Genomic DNA, 24,089 nt, shown 5'->3' with positions numbered 1-24,089 from the left:
AGATGGTTTCATTTTTCACCTTGTCACTATCCTTTAAGAAATGCACGAAGTAAACACACTTTTGCGTTTCTAAAAACAACACACGCAAACAGGGATAATAATATAGTCCATTTGTGTTCTTCTTCCTTCAACTGAAGCCCTTCTCGATTGACAGTCACTTTCAACATGAAATTTTACTTAAATGTTTAATGAAATTCACTCATGCCAAGAAATCGCATTATTTCCCTACGTTTGAGGGTATCGGAAACTTCGCAATGAAAGTGACTTGGGTTTTTCCAAATTCACTTTTGGCTAGGTTTATCACCAAACCAGCCTCCTGAAGTCGATCGAATAATTCCATCAGACGTTTCAACTGTTCTTTCCATGTCTGGCTGAAAACTATCAGATCGTCGATGTATACCACACGATTGGGTAATCCTGAAACAACTTTGTTAGTTAACCATTTAAACGTGGTTCGGCGTTTTTCATGCCAAATGGCATAACTTTGAATTGTTATATACCATCTGGAGTCACAAAAGCTGAAATCTCCTTCGCCCTTTCGGATAAAGGTACCTGCCAGCAACCCTTAAGTAAATCCAGTTTGGAAATAAAAGCTGATTGTCCCACTTTCTCAATGCAATTCTTCAAACGTGGGATAGGGTAAGAGCCCGTTCTTGTAACTGCATTAACCTTTCTATTGTCTACACACAACTGTTGGGTACCGTCTGGTATTGGTATCATCACTATGGGCGAGCTCCATTGGCTGCAATCCACTTCAATTATGCCATTTTAAAGCATAATCACCATCTCTTTGTTAACCTGTGCCAATTTTAAAGGATTAAGTCTACATGGATGTCGTTTGATTGGAACAGCATTTCCCACATCTACATCATGTATAGCCATTTTAGTACTTCCCAATTTATGTCCACAAACTTGCCCATGTGATAACTTTCAGGTCAGTCCGTTTTTCCTCTGGAAGGTAACTCTACAATTTATCCCAATTTTTAAGAACATCCCCGTTTTCCAATTTAATTTGAGGTGTGTCAAATTCACAGTCATCTGGATTTGGTTGGTCATTTTGAGTTAGAATCATTAAAACCTTTTTCTCTCCTTCCCTTTCCAAGCACCTTTTAAGCATATTCACATGACACACTCGGTGAGTCTTCCTTTTATCTGGTGTTGTTACCACGTAATTCATTTCACTTAATTTCCTTTCAATCTGATATGGTCCACAAAGCCTAGCTTTTAAAAGTTCACCTCCCACTTGGAACAATACTAAAGCTTGATCTCCACAGGCGAAACAACAAACTTTGGATTTCTTGTCCGCTTCCCGTTTCATCGCATTTTGTGCAACTTTTAAATGTTGTCCAGCCAATTGACCTGCTCTATTTAATAGTTCCCTAAAATTTGCCACGTAATCCAATAATGTAATTTCTGATTACTCACGCACCAATTTTTCCTTACTCAATTTAAGTGACCCTCGTACCTCATGACGAAAGGTTAGTTCAAAAGACTAAATTTGGTTGACTCAGTAGGTGCATCCATAATTGCAAACAGTACGAATGGAATTTCTTTATCACAATCCTCTCAATTATCGTGACACTAAGCCCTCAACACTGTCTTTAATTTCTGACATTTACCTTTCGATTACTCCCTGCGATTCTGGGTGGTACGCAGTTGATTTAAATTGTTTTATTCCGAAACTATCCATAACTTCTTTGAATAATCAGGAGGTAAAATTTGACCCTTGATCCGGTTGTATTTCTGTGGGTCGTCTATTGCTAGTAAATAATTCAAGTAATTCCTCCAGAATCTTTTTAGCTGTAATATTACTGGATGGCCTCCGGAAACCTAGTAGACACCTCCATTATCGCCAAAAGATATTGATTCCAACATTTTGTTTTAGGAAGTTGTCCTACACAATCAATTAGGACCCTTGGAAAAGGTTCCTCAAATGCTGCAACGGGTATTCAGGGCGCTGCTTTTATCACTGCTTGAGGTTTCCCTATCATTTGACATGTGTGACATGACTGACAACATTTAATTACATCTTTCTGGCGTACAGGCCAATAAAATTGTTTTTGTATTTTAGCTTAAGTTTTCCTTATTCCCAAATGACCTCCCACTGGAACCTCATGTGAAACTCGCAACACCTCCTTTCCATACCCAACGGCAATACTACTTGATGAACCTCTGCCCACTTTTCATCAGCCTGCATATGTAAAGGTCTCCATTTTCTCATCAAGCCATTACTTTTACGGTAATAAAACTCTGTTATACACTCTTCCGTGTATGTTTCTGATACATCCGTTTTATTTCTACACCTTTCTGTTGTAACTCTGCCAATTTTCCTGAACTAAAAATATCCGCCTCATCCTCCACCTTTGTCAACCATCTGATCAAAAATCCTTTCTGATAATTGCACTTCAACTTCATCTTCACTCTCTGAATTCCCCTCCTGTCTTAACCTGTGACTTTGCGACCTTGTAACTACAGAATCCGGAAAAATCATTCAACACTTCAGTTGTCTGATTTTCCACTGGATTATCAACCACCGTGGGCATCAGTCCCACCTGCGATTCAGCTGTATCATTACCAGAGATAAACTGTATTCCTGGACAAGATAGTTTCTCTATTACTCCTACTACCACCTCACGCCTCTTCACTGGACTTTCCAACCTTACCTTATATAATTGAACACTACTCCTCTCACCCTGAATTCCACATATTACCACCTTTTCTGGCAGCATTCTTCCCAAACTACATAACTCCTCATCTCCTACCATTAAAGATTGATTAGCTCCCGTATCTCTTAAAATTGTGACTTCTTGACCTACTCCTCATGATACACATGAGTAACCTTTACCAACACAAGTAAATTCTTTAAAGAGATCTGGCACCATTTGATAAATCACCTCTTGATCAGGTGTACAATCTTTTGCAACTCCTTCGCTTCATTTGGGCTTTCCTTTACCACTTTAACTACCCCCACTGTCTTATCCTGTTTTACCACATCAGCCTTCCCAGCGCTTTTCTTCAAGCACCAACACTGTGACTTTACATGGCCTAGTTTATTACAGTGAAAACATTTGAACCTTTTCATGTCTCTTCCACCCTCCTGGATTTTTACTCTGAGGTACACTTTCCTTATTATATCCCATCACATCACCTTTACTTTTACCACTTGAGTATTTCTCATGTCCCCAGTTTCTATCCCTCACAGGCTGAAACTGATGTCGGAAACCAAGCTTTGATTTATGAACTAATTCATAATCATCTGCCATTTTGCTGCTAATCTCGCAATTTTAACCCTCTGTTCATGCACATGAGTGCATACTGCATCAGGAATTCAATGTTAAACTACTCCAAAAGTATAATTTCTCTGAGAGCTTTGTACGTTTGGTCTATTTTCAAATCCCTTATCCACCTATCAAAATTAATTTGTTTGAGCCTTTCAAACTCCATGTATGTATGACCAAATTCTTTCTTTAATTTTCTAAACCTTTGTCAGTGAGCTTCGTGCCCGAGTTCATATGCACCTAAGATGGATTTTGTCACCTCCTCATACGTCCCAGATACCTCCTGCGGTAGTGATGCAAACACTTCACTGGCTCTACCTTCCAGCTTTGTTTGAATCAGTAATACCCACATGTCCTGTGGCCATTTTATTTGTTTAGCCACCTTATCAAATTAAATGAAAAAGGCTTCTACTTCCTTCTCGTCAAACCTTGGCAATGCTTGGACATATTAAAAAAAAATTCCACCAAGCCTTCAACTTTGACGCTCTTTCTCACTATCTTCATCACTATCATCCAACTGTACGTTTCCCTTTGCATCTACCAATTTTAACTGACTGTCATGTTTCATGGCTATTTTCTGAAGTTCAAACTCTCTCTCTTTACTTTTTCCCCTCATCTGTATCTCCCGTTCTCTTTCTCTTTGTTCTGCTGGGGCTATTCTTCCATTTCTACTTACTTCTCTCACCTTTTCTATTTCTTCTCTCTCTCTCATTCATTTCCGTCTCTCTCCCTTTCTTATTCCTCTCTATCTCTTTCTTTCTCCCTTTCTTTTTCCTACAGCAAACTAAAGGCATTTAATCAGTGCCCTACAGTAAATCAAATGTACAGAAACAGTGCCCCAGAATAAATCCAAAGTGTTTAAACAGTGCACTGCAGTAAATCAAATATAATTAAATAGCGCACAACAGTCCATCAATTGTATTTAAACAGTGCCCTCGAGTCAATTAAATGCATTTCAACAGTGCCCGACTGTAAATCAAATGCATTTAAACAGTGCCCTAAGTTAAATCAAATGCATTTAAACAATGCCCTACAGTAAACCAAACGTTTTTGAACAGTGCTTTATAGTAAATCAAATGCATTTAAATAGTGCCCTACAGTAAATGAAATGCATTTAAACAGTGACACAGTAAATCAAATGTATTTAAACAGGCGCTGCAATAAATCAAATGCGTTTAAACAGTGCCCTACCGGAAACTAAATGCATTAAAAAAGTGCCACGAAGTAAATCAAATGCATTCAAACAGTGCCCTACAGTGAGCCAAATATATTTAAATCGTGATTTATAGTAAATTAATTGCATTTAAACAGTGCCCTACAGTAAATCAAATGCATTTAAACAGTGCCCTACAGTAAACCAAATGCATTAAACCGCGCGCCAGAGTAAATAAAATGCATGAAAACAGCGGCCTACAATAAACCAAATACGTTTATCCAGTGCACTACAGTAAATCAAATGCATTTATACAGTGCACCACAGTAAATAAAATGTATTTAAAAAGTGCCCGACACTAAAGCAAATGCATTTAAACTGTGCTCTGAAGAAAATCAAATGCATTTAATCAGTGCCCTACAGCAAACCAAACGTATTTAACCAGTGCGCTGATGCAAAATCACTTGGAATTAAACAGTGCCCTGCAGTAAATCAAATGCATTTAAACAGTGCCCTACAGTAAATCAAATGCATTTAAACAGTGCCCTACAGTAAATCAAATACATTTAAACAGTGCCCGACAGTTAAATGAAGGTAATTAAACAGTGCCCGACATTAAATCAAATGTATTTAAACAGTGTACTACAGTAAATCAAAGGCACTTAAACAGTACTTTACAGTAAACCAAAGGCATTTAATCAGTGCCCTACTGTACATCAATCGCATTTAAACAGTGTCCTACAATAAACCAAATGCACTTAAATAGTGCCTACAGTACATCAATCTTATTTGTTCTGGGCCAGGGTTTAGAGATTCCCAAAGTGTATCATGAAGTTCACCTCACGCCCCTGACCCAGAACTTTTAATAGACTGTGGTATGGGGAGCACACGGCCCACTCTACAGGAGTGGTACAGCAGAAATGGAAAATATATTTTAAATAACAAATCGATGTTTATTCTATGAATTTAAGTTAACCTTTTTAAAACATACAGTGAACTTCTTAGCAACCATTAATTCAACTACAACCCCCAAAGAATACAACACTAAGTAATGCTTACGCTGTCCTTTTAACATCCAGAAGACTTACAAAAAACAGAACCTTTAACAGAAGCACATCTGGTTAACGTCACTCCTGAAAACGTTTATAATTCTGACTTCACCAAATGATCAAGAGATAGACGCTTCATGGCAGAGAGATCAAGAGTACACCTGCTCTGTCTGGCTTCTGCTCCAACACTGAAACTAAAACACACCCTGCAGCAAACAGCCTAAAACGAAAGTAAAAAGCTGCCAGACATCCCAGCTCCACCCATACTCTGACATCACTGATAAACACCCGTTTCTTAAAGGTTCATTTCTTAAACACCCATTTCTTAAAGGTACTCTCACATGACACCTCCGCCCAAGAAAAAATATAAACCATCAACTTCAAGATGGTTTCATTTTTCACCTTGTCACTATCCTTTAAGAAATGCACGAAGTAAACACACTTTTGCGTTTCTAAAAACAACACACGCAAACAGGGATAATAATATAGTCCATTTGTGTTCTTCTTCCTTCAACTGAAGCCCTTCTCGATTGACAGTCACTTTCAACATGAAATTTTACTTAAATGTTTAATGAAATTCACTCATGCCAAGAAATCGCATTATTTCCCTACGTTTGAGGGTATCGGAAACTTCGCAATGAAAGTGACTTGGGTTTTTCCAAATTCACTTTTGGCTAGGTTTATCACCAAACCCGCCTCCAGAAGTCGATCGAATAATTCCATCAGACGTTTCAACTGTTCTTTCCATGTCTGGCTGAAAACTATCAGATCGTCGATGTATACCACACGATTGGGTAATCCTGAAACAACTTTGTTAGTTAACCATTTAAACGTGGTTCGGCGTTTTTCATGCCAAATGGCATAACTTTGAATTGTTATATACCATCTGGAGTCACAAAAGCTGAAATCTCCTTCGCCCTTTCGGATAAAGGTACCTGCCAGCAACCCTTAAGTAAATCCAGTTTGGAAAGAAAAGCTGATTGTCCCACTTTCTCAATGCAATTCTTCAAACGTGGGATAGGGTAAGAGCCCGTTCTTGTAACTGCATTAACCTTTCTATTGTCTACACACAACTGTTGGGTACCGTCTGGTATTGGTATCATCACTATGGGCGAGCTCCATTGGCTGCAACCCACTTCAATTATGCCATTTTAAAGCATAATCACCATCTCTTTGTTAACCTGTGCCAATTTTAAAGGATTAAGTCTACATGGATGTCGTTTGATTGGAACAGCATTTCCCACATCTACATCATGTATAGCCATTTTAGTACTTCCCAATTTATGTCCACAAACTTGCCCATGTGATAACTTTCAGGTCAGTCCGTTTTTCCTCTGGAAGGTAACTCTACAATTTATCCCAATTTTTAAGAACATCCCCGTTTTCCAATTTAATTTGAGGTGTGTCAAATTCACAGTCATCTGGATTTGGTTGGTCATTTTGAGTTAGAATCATTAAAACCTTTTTCTCTCCTTCCCTTTCCAAGCACCTTTTAAGCATATTCACATGACACACTCGGTGAGTCTTCCTTTTATCTGGTGTTGTTACCACGTAATTCATTTCACTTAATTTCCTTTCAATCTGATATGGTCCACAAAGCCTAGCTTTTAAAAGTTCACCTCCCACTTGGAACAATACTAAAGCTTGATCTCCACAGGCGAAACAACAAACTTTGGATTTCTTGTCCGCTACCCGTTTCATCGCATTTTGTGCAACTTTTAAATGTTGTCTAGCCAATTGACCTGCTCTATTTAATAGTTCCCTAAAATTTGCCACGTAATCCAATAATGTAATTTCTGATTACTCACGCACCAATTTTTCCTTACTCAATTTAAGTGACCCTCGTACCTCATGACGAAAGGTTAGTTCAAAAGACTAAATTTGGTTGACTCAGTAGGTGCATCCATAATTGCAAACAGTACGAATGGAATTTCTTTATCACAATCCTCTCAATTATCGTGACACTAAGCCCTCAACACTGTCTTTAATTTCTGACATTTACCTTTCTAATACTCCCTGCGATTCTGGGTGGTACGCAGTTGATTTAAATTGTTTTATTCCGAAACTATCCATAACTTCTTTGAATAATCAGGAGGTAAAATTTGACCCTTGATCCGGTTGTATTTCTGTGGGTCGTCTATTGCTAGTAAATAATTCAAGTAATTCCTCCAGAATCTTTTTAGCTGTAATATTACTGGATGGCCTCCGGAAACCTAGTAGACACCTTTATTATCGCCAAAAGATATTGATTCCAACATTTTGTTTTAGGAAGTTGTCCTACACAATCAATTAGGACCCTTGGAAAAGGTTCCTCAAATGCTGCAACGGGTATTCAGGGCGCTGCTTTTATCACTGCTTGAGGTTTCCCTATCATTTGACATGTGTGACATGACTGACAACATTTAATTACATCTTTCTGGCGTACAGGCCAATAACATTGTTTTTGTATTTTAGCTTAAGTTTTCCTTATTCCCAAATGACCTCCCACTGGAACCTCATGTGAAACTCGCAACACCTCCTTTCCATACCCAACGGCAATACTACTTGATGAACTTCTGCCCACTTTTCATCAGCCTGCATATGTAAAGGTCTCCATTTTCTCATCAAGCCATTACTTTTACGGTAATAACACTCTGTTATACACTCTTCCGTGTATGTTTCTGATACATCCGTTTTATTTCTACACCTTTCTGTTGTAACTCTGCCAATTTTCCTGAACTAAAAATATCCGCCTCATCCTCCACCTTTGTCAACCATCTGATCAAAAATCCTTTCTGATAATTGCACTTCAACTTCATCTTCACTCTCTGAATTCCCCTCCTGTCTTAACCTGTGACTTTGCGACCTTGTAACTACAGAATCCGGAAAAATCCTTCAACACTTCAGTTGTCTGATTTTCCACTGGATTATCAACCACCGTGGGCATCAGTCCCACCTGCGATTCAGCTGTATCATTACCAGAGATAAACTGTATTCCTGGACAAGATAGTTTCTCTATTACTCCTACTACCACCTCACGCCTCTTCACTGGACTTTCCAACCTTACCTTATATAATTGAACACTACTCCTCTCACCCTGAATTCCACATATTACCACCTTTTCTGGCAGCATTCTTCCCAAACTACATAACTCCTCATCTCCTACCATTAAAGATTGATTAGCTCCCGTATCTCTTAAAATTGTGACTTCTTGACCTACTCCTCATGATACACATGAGTAACCTTTACCAACACAAGTAAATTCTTTAAAGAGATCTGGCACCATTTGATAAATCACCTCTTGATCAGGTGTACAATCTTTTGCAACTCCTTCGCTTCATTTGGGCTTTCCTTTACCACTTTAACTACCCCCACTGTCTTATCCTGTTTTACCACATCAGCCTTCCCAGCGCTTTTCTTCAAGCACCAACACTGTGACTTTACATGGCCTAGTTTATTACAGTGAAAACATTTGAACCTTTTCATGTCTCTTCCACCCTCCTGGATTTTTACTCTGAGGTACACTTTCCTTATTATATCCCATCACATCACCTTTACTTTTACCACTTGAGTATTTCTCATGTCCCCAGTTTCTATCCCTCACAGGCTGAAACTGATGTCGGAAACCAAGCTTTGATTTATGAACTAATTCATAATCATCTGCCATTTTGCTGCTAATCTCGCAATTTTAACCCTCTGTTCATGCACATGAGTGCATACTGCATCAGGAATTCAATGTTAAACTACTCCAAAAGTATAATTTCTCTGAGAGCTTTGTACGTTTGGTCTATTTTCAAATCCCTTATCCACCTATCAAAATTAATTTGTTTGAGCCTTTCAAACTCCATGTATGTATGACCAAATTCTTTCTTTAATTTTCTAAACCTTTGTCAGTGAGCTTCGTGCCCGAGTTCATATGCACCTAAGATGGATTTTGTCACCTCCTCATACGTCCCAGATACCTCCTGCGGTAGTGATGCAAACACTTCACTGGCTCTACCTTCCAGCTTTGTTTGAATCAGTAATACCCACATGTCCTGTGGCCATTTTATTTGTTTAGCCACCTTATCAAATTAAATGAAAAAGGCTTCTACTTCCTTCTCGTCAAACCTTGGCAATGCTTGGACATATTAAAAAAAAATTCCACCAAGCCTTCAACTTTGACGCTCTTTCTCACTCTCTTCATCACTATCATCCAACTGTACGTTTCCCTTTGCATCTACCAATTTTAACTGACTGTCATGTTTCATGGCTATTTTCTGAAGTTCAAACTCTCTCTCTTTACTTTTTCCCCTCATCTGTATCTCCCGTTCTCTTTCTCTTTGTTCTGCTGGGGCTATTCTTCCATTTCTACTTACTTCTCTCACCTTTTCTATTTCTTCTCTCTCTCTCATTCATTTCCGTCTCTCTCCCTTTCTTATTCCTCTCTATCTCTTTCTTTCTCCCTTTCTTTTTCCTACAGCAAACTAAAGGCATTTAATCAGTGCCCTACAGTAAATCAAATGTACAGAAACAGTGCCCCAGAATAAATCCAAAGTATTTAAACAGTGCACTGCAGTAAATCAAATATAATTAAATAGCGCACAACAGTCCATCAATTGTATTTAAACAGTGCCCTCGAGTCAATTAAATGCATTTCAACAGTGCCCGACTGTAAATCAAATGCATTTAAACAGTGCCCTAAGTTAAATCAAATGCATTTAAACAATGCCCTACAGTAAACCAAACGTTTTTGAACAGTGCTTTATAGTAAATCAAATGCATTTAAATAGTGCCCTACAGTAAATGAAATGCATTTAAACAGTGACACAGTAAATCAAATGTATTTAAACAGGCGCTGCAATAAATCAAATGCGTTTAAACAGTGCCCTACCGGAAACTAAATGCATTAAAAAAGTGCCACGAAGTAAATCAAATGCATTCAAACAGTGCCCTACAGTGAGCCAAATATATTTAAATCGTGATTTATAGTAAATTAATTGCATTTAAACAGTGCCTGACAGTAAATCAAAAGTATTTAAATTTGCGCCCTAGAATAAATTAAATGCGTTTACACAGTGTCCGACACGAAATCAAACGCATTGAAACAATGCCCTACAGTAAGTCAAGTGCATTTAAACAGTGCCCGACAGCAAACTAAAGGCATTTAAACAGTGCCCTGCAGTACATTAAATGCATTTAAACTGCCCGACAGTAAATCAAATGTATTTAAACAGTGCCCCAGAATAAATCCAAAGTATTTAAACAGTGTACTGCAGTAAATCAAATATAATTAAATAGCGCACAACAGTCCATCAAATGCATTTAAACAGTGCCCTCGAGTCAATTAAATGCATTTAAACAGTGCCCTACAGTAAATCAAATGCATTTGAACAGTGGCCTAAAATAAATCAATTATATCTAAACGGTGCCAAATGTATTTAAACAGTTCTTTATAGTAAATTAAATGCATTTAAACAGTGCCAACAATAAATCAAATGTATTTAAACAGTGCCACGACAGTCAATCAAATGTGTTTAAACACTGCGCAAGAGTAAAAAAAATACTTTTAAACAGTGCACCACAGTAAATCAAATGCGTTTAAACAGTGCCCTACAGTAAATCAAATGCATTTAAACAGTGCCCAACAGTAAATCAAATGCATTTTGTTCCCTACAGTAAACTAATTGCATTTATACAGTGCCCGATACTCAAATGCATTTTAACATTGCCCTCCTGTAAATCAAAAGCATTTAAACAGTGTTCTACGTTAAATCAAATGCATATAAACAGTGCCCTACAGTAAATCAAATGCATTTAAACAGTGACATAGTAAATCAAATGTTTTTAAACAGGCGCTACAATAAATCAAATGCATTTAAACAGTATCCCACAATGAACTAAATGCATTTTAAAAATGCCCTGCAGTGAATCAAATGCATTCAAACAGTGCCCTCCAGTATACGAAATGCTTTTAAACAGTTTCTGACAGTTAAATAAATGCATTTAAAGAGTGCCCAACACTCAAATGCATATAAGTAGTGCCCTACAGTAAATTAAATCAATTTAAACAGTGCCCTGTTGTAAACCAAATGCGTTTAAATAGTGCGGTGAAGTAAATGAAATGCATTTAAACTGTGCCCTACAATAAATCAAATGCATTTTAACAGTGCCCATCGTAAATCAATGCATTTAAACAGTGCCCTACAGGAAATCAAATGCATTTATACAGTGCCCTACAGTAAACCAAATGCATTTAAACAGTGCCCTATAGTCAATCAAATGTATTTAAACAGTGCCCGACAGTCAAACGGACCTTATTTAAACAGAGCCTTACAGTAACACACCAATTAAAAGTGCCCTACTGTAATCGGACTTAAAATGTGCCCGATAATAAATCATGTTTTTAAACATTAAACATGTTTATGTAAAGCGAATTGCTTTGGAGACCTAAAAAACAACTTTCCCGAGGCCAGTATATGCCCTTCCAAAAACTGAACGGGATCCAGCCAAAATAATACTGTTCCATATTTCTATCCAGCATATTAATTCTGCTCCATTTTAATATGCAGCCATATTAAAACGGCTCCATATTAATACTGTTCCATATTAATACTCTTCCACATTAATACTGTTCCATATTAATACTGTTCCATATTCGTGCTGCTTCATTTTAAGACCGTTACAAATGAGTACTGTTCCCTATTAATGTCCAGCATATAAACATTGTTCCATATTAATACTCGCTCAGATTATAACTTTTCCATATTAGTAGTGTTCCATATTAATACTGTTCTATATGATTACCGGTACATATTAATATCCAGCCATGTTAACACTGTTCCATATTAGTACTGTTCCATATTAATATCTGGCCAATTTAATATCCGGCTATATTAACACTGTTCCATAGTAATACAGTTCCATATTAACATCCAGCCACATTCCATATTAATAATAATTATCTTTGTCACAAGTAGTCTTACATTAACACAACAACGAAGTTACTGTGAAAAGCCCTTCGTCGCCACATTCTGGCGCCTGTTCGGGTACACAGAGGGAGAATTCAGAATGTCCAATTCACCTAACAAGCACGTCTTTCGGGCCTTGTGGGAGGAAACCGGAGCAGGAAATGCACGCAGACACCGGGAGAACATGCAGGCTCCGCAAAGAGACTGACCCAAGCTAGGAATCAAATCTGGGACCCTGGAGCTGTGACGATATGGTTCCATATTAATACTGTTCCATATTAGTACTGTTCCATATTAATATTCAGCCATATTAATACTATTCCATATTAATACGGTTCCAAGTTAATATGCAGCCATATTAATCCTGCTCCATATGAATAATGTTCCATATTAATATCCAGCCACATTAATGCTCTTCCATATCAATATGGTTCCATATTAATATGCAGCCAGATTAATACGTTTTTGCTCAATGCCTGCTACCCCGCCCCCCACATGGAGGTTGGACATGGCCCGACTTGCCCAGAATGCTTTGTGCAAGAAAATATCACAGCCACAGATAACTATATTATTAATAACTAGAATGGGGAAGTCCCGCCCTTCACGCTCTGGGAGGCCACGAAGGCTGTGGTCAGGGGTGATATCATAGCCAAGAACGCACGTAGAGACAAGGTAGAGAGGGTGGCTAGGCGACAGTTGTGGACTCCATACTGGAGGTAGACAGGCGATACTCTGAGGGCCTGACCAAAGAACTCCTGGCGGAGAGGAAAAAGCTACAAATGGACTTTGATCTGCTCTCCACGAGGGAAGCATTGCAGTAACTCCGCCAGGTACGGGAGACCCTTTACGAACACGGAGATAAAGCCAGCCACTGCTGGTTCGCCAGCTGAGAAAGCAGGCAGCCACGGGGGTAATAGCTCAGATTAGAAGCAGCAGACCGAATCCAGTGGCAGAGCCAAAAAATGTCTACGAGGCATTTGAGACGTTCTACCGGGGGCTATTCACCTACAAGCCATCACCTTAGGGATGAAACAGTTCATCGATGGACGGGACACGCCAGTTGTGAGACAGGCTGAAAATGGGACTGGAAGCACCAGTAAAACTGGGAGAAGGATAGCGCAGTGGTGAGCCGTCGTTCCTCATGATCCCGCCCGCCCCAAACATCCCTGTGACGATGGATGTGGCTGTCCTGAAACCCAGTTGTGTGTAGAAGCTGGGATTCGTCTTTCTGGAGCGCAGGAGGTTAGGGGGAATTGAAACAAGTCTTCAACGTCATAAAGATTTTTTTTTAATGATAGAAATGGATAGATCCTCTGCCCCCAATTGCTCGACTGCATAAATCCCACCTTAGTTAGTGTACCAATCCACCGGACTTTCCACAATACCATATCCAGCAATGCTCAGGAAGAATAATTGTTTTCCTATCCAGCCGAATGTTCTATGTTGAAGAAGCTGGTGAACTTTAGAAGGACAATTCTGCCTTCCTATCCACACTGCTGTTCACACATCAGTGCACTACGTCGAGATATACTTTGGACTGACTTTTCTGTGTCATTTTTGGCTCTATTGTTCATAAAAACAGATCAAGCTGAGCTGGACGAGATCTGCGTGTTCCCAGTGCACTCTGCTGAACACATCCAGATATCGTCTGGAGTAATATTTCGCTCTTCCGTTCTAACCTGGTGCTCCAACGGACACATGCACCTGCCCTGCAGCCGAACATGTATGTGTTTCATTTCCCAACCACTGTCCACACCCACTGACCCAAGCTGTACTTCAGAAGCCAATCTGCCTGTGCCATTCGCCTTGGATTGTTTCGAAATCCCACGTCAGGCTCGAATGCAGGTTACGATTCTTTATAGAATCATAGAATACAGAGCGGAAGGCGGGTCATTCGGCGCAACGCGTCTGCACCAGCCCTTAGAAAGAGCAACCTATTTAAGCCCACACCGCCACCCTATCCACATTCCCGCAAACCAAACTAACCTAAAGGGCAATTTAGCACGGCGAATCCACCTGACTTGCACATATTTGGACTGTGGGAGGAAAACAGAGAACCCAGAGGAAACCGTGTCAGAGAAAGTGCAAACTCCACATGGACAGACATCCGAGGCTGGAATTGAACCTGGGTTGCTGGCGCGCTGAGGCAAGCGTGCAAACTACTGTGACACCGGATTGCAGCCTCCTGGACTCTGCACTGCACAGATTCACCGTGTAGGACAATCTCTGGGGTCTCTGACATCCTCTTTTTTGTTTTACAATGAAATACACAGTTCTTAAAATTTAGAGTAGTCAATTATTTTTCCAAATTATGGTGGCTAATCCACCTACCTCTCACATCTTTGAGTTGTGGGGTGAGACTCACGCAGAACCGGGGAGAATGTGCAAACTCCACGCGGCCAGTGACCCGGGGCCGGGGTCGCAATGTGGACTGGGAACTTCAGGTAATTAGGAGAGCAAAAACGGTACATGAAAGGATACAGGCAGGTAAAATGAACGAACGTCCTAAGAAATTTTACCAGCTCATTACGGGTAAAAGGATAACTCGGGAAATAGCCGGAAAACATGGGCTATCGCTTCTCGGCCTTTTGGTTCAGATCAAGTGTTGTATCTGTTCTTATCAGTTTAATATCTTGTATGTCCCCTTCGGGGGACCGAATATTAAATTGATTTTTGGGACACGGAGATGGTTCAGGGGCTTTCTTGCTCCGCTCCAGGCATCAACCTGGTCTTGCAATGTTTCCAGGAATGGTGCCTTCACCCCGCTTTGGGCACAAATAGTGCAAAAGCAGAAAATGGCGCAAAACCTGGCTTCCCCTCTCCTGTCTTGTCCAGTTGTCTCATCCTGACCAATTTAAAAAATTTCAGGCTCCAGAGCATTGCTAGCTTTTCTGCTGGCGGGCGCTTCGCGCACTAATGTCGTGAGCCTATGGGCTCGCGGACTTGCGGCAGCCAGGCTCCGTTTTCAGCTGATATGCCAAACAGATTTCCTGCTGCTTTTTACAGGCCACTCACCCTCACCCTCGGATGCCGACTTGCCTTCTCCTCACTTCAGTTACCACATCCCTTCATCCTGCACAACGGGGAAGTGTGGCGACAGACTGAACGGCATCCTGATTTGGATGTAGGTACACCTTCACGGCGTCTCTTTTCGTTCTCGTGACTCCACGACCAACACGCCAGGGTGGAGCTCAGGGAGACTAGACATTTCCCCCTGTTGGATTCCGCCAGTACTTGCTGCTTGCACGGATTGCCCTTTGTTCGGCAAAGGTGGAGATTTCTTCGACTCCCTCCGTTGGGTGTCACTGGGCCTTCACAGCGTCTCCATTTAATCTGGTGACGACAGGGGGCGGCTTGCCAGACGATGTCTTCCTGTTGTGTTTTACTGGTTCTGCATGCACAGACTCCACCGTGCTCGGCCAAGCTGGAGGTCTCTTGACCAACAGTGACCGTAGACTAAAAGTTCCAAAGCACGGTCGAGCGCAGCAAGGTGCTCCTGAATGTCGGTGGACGAGGAGGACAAGAGCCATAGCCGGAAAATATTGGCTATCGCTTCTCGGCCTTCTGGCTGAGATCAAGTGTAGTCTCATTTGATCGAGGGAAGCTGAGGATCTCGATGACGATCGTGGATTGGAGAACTCGGAGGGATTGAAGTCGTCAAAGAGGAAACGTTTGGAGCCCGGCTGCTATTGGTGGATCTACATACTGGCCTAAACTTCTGGTTTAGGCCTAACGCCGATACAGTTCAGACCCAACGTACGAGCTATGGATGCAGCTGCATCCCGACCACCAGGCTGGGGAGTGCGAAACACTGTCCGAGTCACAGTGAAGAAAACGGAAGGAGAGTCACCTGTGGACAGGAAACATTTCGTGAAGAGGGTGCTGCTCGAGTGTTGAGGGTTTAAAGCAACAGAGATCTTCTGCTTGCAAAACTTCCCCAACAATGTTTGTTTTGATGTCACCTTCAAGAGCGTCGCAGCGTGCATCAAATTCTTGATTGTCTTCAAGGAAAATGGTAACCAGAGTCCCTTGTCGATCCTGACTGCGGATCCTCTGTTTACGCTACCGTCGCAGCGAAATCGGGTTGTTACACTGCACACGTACAACCCCCACGTCCCTGTGTCTGATGTGCCTACGTTCCTCGCCAGGTACGCTGAACTGAAAAGTGACAGCGTGCAAGTGAAAGACACCTTCGGCATCTGGACAAGTGAGCACCAGGTCAAGGTGACTCTATGAACAGACAGCAAATGAACCATCCTGCATCCCCCCTCCAATTTCGCTATTGGAGTAAGTCGTGGCTACCTCGACTACGTGGGACAGCCACGAGTATGCCACACCTGTGGCAAAACGGGGCATGTTGCAGCAAACTGCAGTGTGACCTTCTGCAAAAACTGCAGGCAGGAGTGACACATGATTAAGGAATGCAAGGAAGACAAGTACTGCAACCTGTGTGGGGAGGCCGGCCGTCTTTACAGGGCCTGCCCGAAACGCGGGGCGACATACGCTCAAATCATCAGCAGCGGAGTTAAAAAGGCGACCAGAGAGGAGGAGCATACACCCTCCACCGAAAAAGACAGCACGGCTCAGAATGAGGAAAAGCAACAGAAGGGCCCCCAACAAAAAGAGGAGGCCCCAGCACCTCCTGACAACCCAGCCCCAGCCCCATCTGATGAGGAACACTCAATGGAAGAGGAAGAGGATGGGACAAAGAATAAAGAGCCCTGGGAAACAGTGAACAGGGACAAACGAAAGCGGAAACAAAAAAACAAACTGAAGAACCCCCCGAGGGGTAGTGGCAAAAAGCGACAACTTTCAGCCGGCGCACTTAGCGCCGACACCTCATCCGATGAGTGAAAACAGGACAAGAATCGGCCTCAAATAAACAGACAAAGCACCAACGTGGAACGGGAGGCACAGACCCTCCAGACCACCGACCGGGAAGAAAACAAGGTCACAGACCAAACCCCGATAGTAACGAGCAGCAACAACCCAGGTGAAGACCGGCCTGCAACCCCAACACCTACTGTCTGCCACGACGAACCCCAGGAATACACCCCCCCCCCAATGCATCTGCATCAAAACCACGGGGCCAGTATGGACCAGAACAGCTTCCTCAGCCCTGCACCTGTGCTAAAGTTTGCGAGCACTACCGGCATGCTGGGGAACATTCAACAGCTGGAACAGCCAACTGTATAGACTCTGGACTCTTGAGACTGGTAAATCTACCTTTTTATAATGGGTTTAAAAATTGCATCCATAAATGTGCGAAGCATCAAAGATACTTCGCGGTCTGTAGCCACACTCAACTATTTGGCAAATGCAAAAGCTGACCTACTGTTCCTGCAGGAGTGCGGAATTCCGCACCTCAGCAACTACAGGCGCTGCTCGAGCTGGTGGTCCCACGGACCATCCATCTGGTCAGGAGGAAACGACTGCCGCTCCTCCGGCCTGGGTATTCTGCTGCGGGGAGGCAACTTCACCATCTCTGACGTTAAGGAGGTGGTGGGCGGGCGCCTCCTCGTAGCAGACGTGAAATACAAAAACACCCCTCTCAGACTTATTAATGTGTACGCCCCGGCCGTAAAAAGTGAGCGGCTGGCAGTCCTTCAGCAACTCCCACTGCTGTTGGCCACCTCCAAGCCGGTCATCCTGGGTGGTGACTTCAACTGCATCATCGATGCGGCTGGACGATCCAGCAAAGCCGACAGCAAACTAGACGCTACGTCCAGACTCCTGATGGAAACGGTAAAAGACGCCAAGCTGCTCGACGTCTGCATCAACCCTGCAGACGGCGCGCAGCGTAGATACACATGGTCATGGCCAGACGGGTCCGTCCGCTCCAGGATAGACTTCTTTTTTGTGTCCCGAGCTTTCACGGTCAGGTCCACCGACGTAACGCCGGTGTTCTTCTCTGACCACTGCCTCCTACTGGCCGACTGCCACCTGCAGGAAGACCAGGGGGTAGGCAGGGAGACATGGAAGCTAAATGTAAAACTGCTGACCCCTGAGAACATCGAGGAACTCAGGAGGGATTACAAAGGTTGGAGAACCGTGAAACCCCTCTTTGAGGCCCCACATCTCTGGTGGGAAGCAATCAAGGGGAATATCAAGAGGTTTTTCATCCTCAAGGGCGTTCAAACGGTGAGAGAGAGACGAGGGGTCATGTCCAGGATCCAGAAAAGTATGCAAAATTTGCTCCAGCTGCAGTCGATGGGGGTGGATGTCAAGGAGGATTTCCAAGAGGTGAAGAGCCAGCAAGCCTCGGAGGCCTCCAAGGTTATCTTCCGTTCCAGAGTCCGCTCCGTGGAGCAGGACGAAAAGTGCTCACGCTTCTTCTTCCAAAAGGTGCACAGAGAGACCTCTGTGATCAGCAGCCTGAAGGAAGAAGATGGCTCTGAAAAGTCATCGCAGTCTGACATCCTGAGGATCAGCCAATCCTTTTATGCCGGACTGTATGACCTGAAGCCAACAGATAGCACTGTTTCCCAGACCTTCCTGTCGACTATCACGGAGGTCATAGGCGACAGCGAGCTGGAAAACCTGGACAAACCACTAACTCTGGACGAGCTGACAAAGGCCGCCAAGTCCTTCGAGACGAGTAAAACTCCCGGAAGCGACGGCTTACCGGTTGAGTTGTATTCGGCTCTGTGGGACTGGATGGGCCCAGACCTGCTGGAAGTGTACGAGAGTATGCTTCTGGAAGGCAGCATGTCAGAGTCCATGAGGAAAGGCATCATCACCCTCATCTACAAGCAGAAGGGGGAAAGGGAAGAAATTCGAAATTGGCGACCCATTTCACTGTTGAATGTGGACTACAAAATTCTAGCCAAGGTCATCGCCAATCGGATCAGGTCTGCTCTGGAGTCGGTGATCCACCCTGACCAGACCTGTGCTGTACCCGGCAGGAAGATCTCTGATAGCCTCGCGCTACTCAGGGATACGATCGCCTACGTGCAGGACAGGGGGGTGGACACTTGCCTCATCAGCCTTGACCAGGAGAAGGCTTTTGACAGAATATCACACACCTACATGATGGATGTGCTCTCCAAAATGGGGTTTGGGGAGGGAATTCGCAATTGGATCAAACTGCTCTCCACAAACATCTATAGCGCAGTCTCAATCAATGGCTGGGAATCAGAAAAGTTCCAGATCAAATCTGGAGTCAGGCAGGGCTGCCCTCTCTCCTCTGCCCTTTTTGTGTGCTGCATAGAACCTTTTGCCGAGTCCATCAGGAGGGATCCGGGCATAAGAGGAGTGACGATTCCAGGTAGTGGAGGCATGCAAGTCAAGGCCTCCCTGTACATGGACGACGTTGCCGTCTTCTGCTCGGATCCTGCGTCTGTGCGCAGGCTCTTGACCACCTGCGACCAGTTTGAACTGGCCTCGGGAGCCAAGGTAAACCGGGGCAAGAGCGAGGCCATGTTCTTTGGGAACTGGGCCGACCGGTCCTTTGTCCCCTTCACTGTCAGGTCAGATTACCTGAAGGTGCTGGGGATATGGTTCGGAGCTGCTGGGGCGTGCACCAAAAACTGGGAGGAGCGCATAGGAAAGGTAAGACAGAAACTGGGCTGGTGGGAGCAACGCTCCCTCTCCATTGCGGGCAAAACCCTGGTCATCAGGTGTGAGGTACTCTCGGTGCTACTGTACGTGGCGCAGGTCTGGCCCATAACCCGACCCTAGGCCACAGCAGTCACCCGGGCCATCTTCAAATTTATCTGGCGATCCAAGATGGACCGTGTCCGAAGGGACACCATGTACAAACCTCTGGAGAAGGGAAGGCGGAACGTACCCAACGCCTCCCTCATCCTGTTGGCCACCTTTGTGTCCAGCTGCATCAAGCTGTGCGTGGACCCCCAGTATGCAAACACCAAGTTTCACTACATACTGAGGTTCTACCTGTCCCCGGTGTTACGAAGGATGGGCCTGGCCTCATTGCCGCGGAACGCTCCAAGTAGTTGGACCGGACCGTACCACCTGTTCTTCGTGGAAAAGTTTTTGAAGTAAAACACCTTTGACCACAAGGCAATGAAGCAGTGGTCAGCACGTAATGTCCTCGAGGCCCTCAGGGAAAAGGAGACCGTGGAGGACGTTGGATGGTTCCCTGAGCAGACTGCCAGAGTCATCTGGCAGAACGCCTCATCACCAGAACTTTCAAACAAGCACCAAGACCTAGCTTGGCTGGTGGTGAGAAAGGCCCTCCCTGTCAGATTCTTCATGCACACCCGAAGGCTCTGCAACAATGCACGCTGCCCTCGGAGTGGCTGTGGGGGAAATGAGACGGTCACACACCTCCTTGTGGAATGTGCCTTTGCAAAGAAGGTCTGGAGAGAGATGCAGTGGTATTTGTCAAGGTTTATCCCAAACAGATCAGTGACACAGGACTCTGTGCTCTACGGACTGTTTCCAGGGACACACACCGAGACAAATATCAACTGCTGCTGGAAGGTCATCAACTCGGTAAAAGACGCTCTTTGGTCTGCCCGAAACTTGCTGATCTTCCAGTGCAAAGAATTGTCATCGACCGAGTGTTGCAGACTGGCACATTCCAAGGTCCAGGACTACGTGCTGAGGGACGCACTCAAGCTTGGGGCAGCTGCCGCCAAGGCGCAATGGGGAAAGACCACTGTGTAAAGTCTTTCCAGCAAATGTACACCAAGGGGCGCGTAACAGTGTAAAGCCCCTCGGTCTGGGCAACCAACACTCCAATGTATAAAACAAACATGCCACTGTAAATATTTAAGAAGGAATTGTAATGTAAAGAGTGATATGTGTACGACAATATCAAAATTAAATGAAAGAAAGTCAAGGCAGCATGTAACCCTGCCGGAAATGTACAGTCAAGACAATTTGAAATGTTTCTGTAATGCTCATGATAAAGTTTTATGAATAAAGTATATTTTTTTGGAAAAAAAAAAATCTGTTCTTATCAGTTTAATATCTGATATGTCCTCAATCTGGGGACCGAATATTAAATTGATTTTTAGGACTGGGAGATGATTCAGGGGCTTGCTCCTTCCGCTCCACGCATCAACCTGGTCTTGCAGTGCTTCCAGGAATGGTGCCTTCACCCCGCTTTGGGGCGAAAATGTATAAAATCAGAAAATGCCGCAAAACCTGCCTACCCCTTTTCTCTGTTATCCAGTTGCCTCATCCTGACCAATTTAAGGCATTTCAAGCTCCAAAGCATTGCTAGCTTTTCTGCTGGCGGGAGCTTCGTGCACGAATGTTGCGAGCCGATGGACTCGAGGACTTTCGGCAGCCAGGCTCCGTTTTCAGCTGATATGCAGCACAGATTTCCTACTGCTTTTTACAGGCCACTCACCCTCACCCTCGGATGCCGACTTGCCTTCTCCTCACTTCAGTTACCACATCCCTTCATCCTGCACAACGGGGAAGTGTGGCGACAGACTGAACGGCATCCTGTTTGGATGTAGGTATACCTTCACGGCGTCTCTTTTCGTTCTCCTGACTCCACGACCAACACGCTATTGTGGAGCTCAGGGAGACTAGACATTGCCCCCTGTTGGATACCGCCAGTACTTGCTGCTTGCACGGATAGCCCTTTGTTCGGCAAAGCTGGAGATGACTTCGACTCCCTCCGTTGGGTGTCACTGGGCCTTCAGAGCGTCTCCATTTCATCTGGTGACGACAGGGGACGGCTTGCCAGAGGAAGTCTTCGTGTTGTGTTTTACTGGTTCTGCATGCACAGACTCCACCGTGCTCGGCCAAGCTGGATGTCTCTTGATCAACAGTGAGCGGAGACTAAAAGTTCCAAAGCACAGTCGAGCGCAGCAAGGTGCACCTGAATGTCGGTGGACGAGGAGGACAAGAGCCATTGCCGGAAAATATGGGCGATCGCTTCTCGGCCTTTTGGCTAAAATCAAGTGCAGTCTCATTTGATCGAGAGAAGCTGAGGATTTCCATGTCGATCGTGGATTGGACAACTCGGAGGGATTGAAGTCGGCAAAGAGGAAACGTTTGGAGCTTGGCTGCTATTGGTGGATCTACATGCTGGCCTAAACCTCGGGTTTATGCCTAACGCCGATACAGTTTCACACCCAACGTACGAGCTATGGATGCAGCTGCATCCCGACCACCAGGCTGGGTAGTGCGAAACACTGTCCGAGTCACAGTAAAGAAAACGGAGGGAGAGTCACCTTTGGACCGGAAACACTTCGTGAAGAGGGTGCTGCTCGAGTGTTGTGGGTTTAAAACAACAGAGATCTTCTGCTTGCAAAACTTCCCCAAGAATGGTTTCTTTGATGTCACCTTCAAGAGCGTCGCAGCGTGCATCAAATTCTTGAACGTCTTCAAGGAAAAAGGTAACCAGAGTCCCCTGTCGATCCTGACTGCGGAGCCTCTGTTTACGCTACCGGCACAGCGAAATCGGGTTGTTACACTGCACACGTACAACCCCCACGTCCCTGTGTCTGATGTGCTCACGTTCCTCGCCAGGTACGCTCAGCTGAAAAGTGACAGCGTGCAAGTGAAAGACACCTTCGGCATCTGGACAAGTGAGCACCAGGTCAAGGTGACCCTACGAATGGACAGCAACGAAGCCATTCTGCATCCCCCCTCCAATTTCGCTATTGGAGTAAATCGTGGCTACCTCTACTACGTGGGACAGCCACGAGTATGCCACACCTGTGGCAAAATGGGGCATGTTGCCGCAAACTGCAGTGTGACCTTCTGCAAGAACTGCAGGCAGGAGGGACACATGACTAAGGACTGCAAGGAAGACAAGTGCTGCAACCTGTGTGGGGAGGCCGGCCATCTTTACAGGGCCTGCCCGAAACGCGGGGCGACATATGCACAGATCATCAGCAGTGGAGTCAAAAAGGCGACCAGAGAGGAGGAACATACACCCTCCACCGAAAAAGACACCACGGTTCAGAATGAGGAAAAGCAACAGAAGGGCCCCCAACAAAAAGAGGAGGCCCCAGCACCTCCTGACAACCCAACCCCAGCCCCATCTGATGAGGAACACTCAATGGAAGAGGAAGAGGATGGGACAAAGAATAAAGAGCCCTGGGAAATCGTGAACAGGGACAAACGAAAGAGGAAACAAAAAAACAAACTGAAGAACCCCCTGAGGGGTAGTGGCAAAAAGCGACACCTCTCAGCCGGCGCACTTAGTGCCGACACCTCATCCGATGAGGGAAAACAGGACAAGAATCGGCCTCAGATAAAGAGGCAAAGCACCAACGTGGAACGGAAGGCACAGACCCCCCAGACCACCGACCGGGAAGAAAACAAGGTCACAGACCAACCCCCGATAGCAACGAGCAGCAACAACCCTGGTGAAGACCGGCCTGCAACCCCAACACCTACTGACTGCCACGACGAACCCCAGGGCTACACCACCCCCCCATTGCATCTGCATCAAAATCACTGGGCCAGTACGGACCAGAACAGTTTTCTCAGCCCTGCAACTGTGCTAAAGTTTGCGAGCACCACCGGCATGCTGGGGAACATTCAACAGCTGGAACAGCCAACTGTATAGACTCTGGACTCTTGAGACTGGTAAATCTATCTTTTTATAATGGGTTTAAAAATTGCATCCATAAATGTGCGAAGCATCAAAGATACTTCGCGGTGTGTAGCCACACTCAACTATTTGGCAAATGTAAAAGCTGACCTACTGTTCCTGCAGGAGTGCGGAATTCCGCACCTCAGCAAC

General features: G+C 44.2%; 1 non-coding gene and 1 pseudogene across 1 annotated transcript; both read left to right on the top strand.

The window, feature by feature from the left end:
• The first annotated feature begins 14,981 nt into the window (after nt 1-14,981).
• Nucleotides 14,982-15,171, top strand: LOC140397920 (U2 spliceosomal RNA). Its single transcript, XR_011937342.1, has one exon. It is a non-coding gene; the product is annotated as a U2 spliceosomal RNA (small nuclear RNA).
• Nucleotides 15,172-21,302: 6,131 nt separating this feature from the next.
• On the top strand, nt 21,303-21,478 carry LOC140397142 (U2 spliceosomal RNA; annotated as a pseudogene).
• Nucleotides 21,479-24,089: the final 2,611 nt, after the last annotated feature.

The sequence above is a fragment of the Scyliorhinus torazame genome, chromosome 20 (assembly GCF_047496885.1).
Source record: "Scyliorhinus torazame isolate Kashiwa2021f chromosome 20, sScyTor2.1, whole genome shotgun sequence".
NCBI lineage: Eukaryota > Metazoa > Chordata > Chondrichthyes > Carcharhiniformes > Scyliorhinidae > Scyliorhinus > Scyliorhinus torazame.
The sequence above is the reverse complement of the archived record's forward strand: the minus strand, read 5'-3'. Positions and strand labels throughout refer to the sequence as shown.